Source organism: Papaver somniferum, chromosome 11, assembly GCF_003573695.1.
Source record: "Papaver somniferum cultivar HN1 chromosome 11, ASM357369v1, whole genome shotgun sequence".
NCBI classification, from domain to species: Eukaryota; Viridiplantae; Streptophyta; class Magnoliopsida; order Ranunculales; family Papaveraceae; genus Papaver; species Papaver somniferum.
Genome location: NC_039368.1, coordinates 11,193,125 through 11,198,297, shown reverse-complemented (window position 1 = coordinate 11,198,297; position 5,173 = coordinate 11,193,125).

Genomic DNA, 5,173 nt, shown 5'->3' with positions numbered 1-5,173 from the left:
ATAATAAGTAAAAGTATTTTGAGAAGATACAATGAACATCACAAGAGTATATATACACTGAACAATCAAGGCATAGCCATGTTCTTGATATCCTGATAATTATGAAAAAAAAATGAAAGAAATCAACGTTTAATATGTCTATCTTTACACGATTGGACTAGAGCTAACAACTCATATTTTTATCAAGCATTAAAATGTGGATGCAAGTAAAGAAGTCACGATATACTCTGACCTATCTTAAGATTGATAACCCACAACAGAATCTACTCACTGATGGACAACACGATACAACCGAGAAGCTCATGTTCAAATTCTGGTCCAATTTTTTTCACACTCCAAAGCTATATATGACGTGGGAATAATGCCTAACAGAAAATGATGAATAAAATATGATTTTTAAAGTTTTAATAAAAATTATAATTCATTGTTTTCTTTTGTGAATGAAAAATTTATTAGTCCCACACCGTGGAGTTTCAACTTTTTAGTTGTTTTAGGAGACTATATAATACATCGGGGAGTTCATCTTTTTAAGTTGTGTTATTCCATTATATAAAGAAATTCACTAGTTTTGTAAAATCTATGGGAAAGGGGATTCTCTATTTTTTAGACAGACCCCCAAGGGAAAATATTTTATATTGATTTCTTTAATGTTCACGATTTTTCTTAAGTGTTTTTTCGGAGTTGCCAAGCTCAAGTTAAGCATCAACTACATATGCTAGTAGTAGGTGTAGTAGGGTGTTTTATCCTGGAGATATCCATCCTGTGAGGGCTATAGCATCACTCTTGAGTGTAGCCGGGCGCTAATGTATTAAGGGAAGCGTGTTGAACACGTGACTCACTCTGTTTTTCCAAAGTTTTTCCTTGTTGCTGTTGCGAAGATTTGGGGAGCTCGTCCGTTTTATCGAATCAATCACTTTCATTATAAAGGAGCTAAGTATCAATAACTTTTGCTTATTTTATTTTTTCCTTGTTTTTGATTATTGAACCCAACAATCTTAATACAATAGAATTTGTAATAATCGAAAATGGTTGGTTGGCTTGCGAATCATGGATGTTAATTCTGGAGTGAAAACACAAAAACGAATTTTTGGTAAGCTGTAGAATTTTGACTTTATCTCTTAACCTAGAAGGAATTTAGACAAACTCTTTTGACCTAATGTAGTAGACATCCTTATAGTTACCCACATAAAATTTCGGAATTTTTGGAGTTGTAAAGTATTTTTTTGATATTTTACAAAACAGAGAAACGTTTCTGAAAAATTTTGACGAGCAAAAATTTGTTATTGATTAAATTATTATTTATGGGGTAACCATGAGTTTTTGAAATGGTGATTCAAACGAAGTTTCTAAATTTAGATGTTATCTTGAAAACTCATATTTTACTTTCCGGTTCGAAATTGTGGTTTGTGAATAAAGGTGTCATCTGGAAGGAAGATGGCTAATAGGCGCATGTGGCTGGAAACAAATCTTTCAAAGCTGGCAAAGGTGAGAACATCGAACGCAACTCTAAGCATGGTCTTCATAAGAAAGGTATGTTTCGTAAACCTAAATCTAGCATTACTTTAATTAAGGGTGATTTTTATGTTTATAAATTCCTGGCCATATAGCGGTAAATTGTAGACAACGTAAAAACCTTAATAAGTAGAAAGTTAATGTTAATTTAGTCGAAACAAACTAGAACGAGTTCAGTGGCATGATGTCGGAAGTTATTTTAATAACCAATGTGAGAGATGAATGGGTGGACTCTGGAGCCACTAAGCATGTTTGTTTAAACAAAGACTTGTTCACCTTCTATCAAAGGATAGAGGATGTTGAGAAACTCTGTATGAGTAACTCATTTGCGATAGAGGTTGCATAAAAGGGAAAGGTCGAGAAGAAGCTCATATCTGTAATATTCTCATATTGAATGAAGTTTTCATGTTCTGGGCACATGCAAGAATCTTGTATCTTGTTCTGTTATAGATGGTAAAAGATTTAAGATATTAATTGAATCTAGAAAACTTGTTGTAACTAAGGGCAGTGTGATTTTTTAGGAAACAATTATAAGACTTGGGGTCTATATAAGCTTAATGGAAAAACTGATGAAGTGAACATAATTGATTCTTGTGTCTTCTTTTGTGTGATTGAATGTTTTGCATGGTAGACTTGGAACTGTAAACTTATAAGTCAATGCAAAAATTGGCTAGCTTAGGCTTCGTACCCAAATTTAGTTTGGATTCACAAAAGTGAAATATTTTCGGAATCAAAATATGCTATAAATCATTTTAGCAAAAATATTCAGAGTAATTCTAAGCCCTTAGAATCAATCCAGTTAGACCTAGTTGACATGAAATCAACCCAAACAAAGGTGGTAAAAGGTGGTTTATAACTTTCATAGATGATTGTACGAGGTACTATCTTGTATACTGGCTGAGGGGTAAGGATGATGCCTTAGAAGCCTTAAGAGTATAAACTTGAAATTGAAAGAAAAGTATATGTTACCATTAAAAGGATTAGGTCTGAACGTAATGACAAGTATGAAATTCGTATAGGAGAACTTTACTTATTAAATGACATTATTCATGAGATCGCGCCTCCTATTCATCATAGTCTAATGGTAAAATTTAATGTAAGAACATAACCATTAAGGAGATGATTTATGCCATGTTGATTAAAGGATTAACTGCCAACTTGTGGGGGAGGTCGTCCTCTAAATTTGTTATATCATGAATAAAGTAACCTTTAAAGGATCAGATAGAACTCTATATGTATATGGAAAGATAGACACCTTCTTATGCCTACATCTAAGTGTGGGGGTGTTTGGATAAGGTTGTTAAGAGAACTAAGATAGGACCCAAACTGTTGATTGTGTCTCCATATAGGGTATGCTGAGTATACTTCTACATATAGATTTTTGGTTGTGTGTTCTGATTTTTTCTGACTTCGGTGTGAATATTTTTACGAAATCTAGGGATGCTGAGTTCTTTGAACATGTTTATTCTTAATCATGTACCTCATTAGAGATGTGATGTTGATCCCCTAGATTTATTTTCAAATAGTCAGAACTTATCTTAAAGAAAGACGAAGCTGAGGTTGAGCCTAAGAGAAGTAAAACAATTATACTTGAGACTTCTTATGAAGCCGAATTCATAACATACCTAGCTTAGTCTGAGCGCAGAATTGTAAAGAATCTTTGACATCTACTGAAACTCCATTCCGGTAAGAAGCTTCATTTAGTGAAATGGACTCAGTCCATCGGAACCAGACTTGACCATGGGATGTAAATGAGTTTCTAATAGGAAACGTTAGGTAGATGGAACTGTGTAAAAATATTAGGCTAAGTTGGTAGATAAAGGCTATAAACTAAAATAAGGTGTAGATTTTCTTGATTCGTATTCACTTGTGACGAGAATTACTTCTGTCAAGATGTTAATTGATATTGCTGCCATAAAAAAAAAAAATTGGAGATACATCAGATGGATGTTAAGACAGCTTTTCTAAAACCGTGAATTAGATAAATAAATTTACATAGACCAACCTGATGAGGACTTTGTAGTGAAAGGTTATGAATACAAAGTTTGTAAGTTGAACAAATTTTTATATGGATTTTAAAATAAGCACGTAAACAGTGATATGGAAAATTTGATCATGTGATCATGTGTAGTGGATTTAAGTTAATGAATCTGACAAGTATATTTACAAGTAACTTGTTAAGGATGCTTGTGTGATTGTATGATTGTATGTTGATGATATCTGATACAAACATAAATGTGCTTAATTCCACTAAAAACATGCACTGAATGAGGATATTGACTTGAAAGACTTAGGCCCCTTTTGATGTAAACTTAGGGATGAGGATTGGGATATAATCAAACATTTAAAGTCTTAGTCATTCTCATTATGTTGAATTTGTGCTAATGAGATACAATCAATCTGATTGTAAGCCTGCATGTACTCCATATAATTCTTCTTGTAGACTCGAAAAGAAAAGGTAATGGAGTATATTAACTTGAATACTTAAGAGTTATAGGATGTATGATGAATTTAATGAACTGTAAGAGTCCAGACATTGCCTATATTGTGAGTAACTTAAGTAGATATACTTGTAGTCCATAGCAAGAGCATTTGGATGCATTTAGTAGAGTATTATGGTACCAAAAATACTCTATTACCTTTTGTTTTATTTATGAAAGTTTTCTTGTTGTCCTTGAGGGACTTTGTGATGCAAAATGGATAGTTGACTCAAACGAGTCTAAGTTTACGAGTGGATATGTTTTCACTCTAGTAGGAGGGTTATTTTTGGAAGATTTCCAAACATACTTATATTGCTCAATTCATTATGGAATTTGAGAGTATTGTGTTAGATAAAGAACGAGAGGGGGCCGAGTGCTTAAGATGCTTTTTAAAAGACATTTATCTCTGGCATAGGCATGTGCCAGCTATATCTATACATTGTGTTAGCCAAGCTATAATAGATAAAGCTAAAAATAACTAATCTCAATTGGCGTTATTTTCATTGATTGTATAAAGTCCAAGGAGAATATCGCACAACCTTTGATGAAAGGTTTGTACAAAGAGATAGTTACAAATGCATCAAGGGGGATGGGGCTTAAGCTCATAAATTAAACTTTCCATGAAGGATACTAAACCTTGCTAACTGGAGATCCCAAGATCAAGGTTTCGAATGAGACAACTAATTTGTGGTGGGTAAAGGTAAACACTATCAGAGAATTTCATTCTATGTCTCTTCCCTATGGTGTAGACGTGATAGTGTGACTGCATGTGAAGGATGACTTTTAAGAAGTCTTAATGAGTTCTATAGTTTGAGTTTAAGATTGAAATGTGGTGTAGCAGTTGTTTGTACCATAAGTAAAAATGCCACATAATGGGCCAAATTGGTACTTGAATCATCTTTCGGCCCTCATCCAAACCCGCTAACCAGTCAACCGAAGCAGCCCACCATCCTGCCCAGTATTACATGAATTCAATGACTGGTCAATGGTCAAAGTCAACGCCAGGTCAATGGTCAAAGTCAATGCCAGGTCAATGGTCAAAGTCAATGTTCGGTCAATGGTCAAAGTCAACCACTGGTCAATAGTCAAAGTCAACCATCAGTCAATGTCAAGGCCGTGGTGCCGATGGTGCTGCCATGCAGTTTCCATCCATGTTGCCAATGGTACTGCCATGCAGTTTC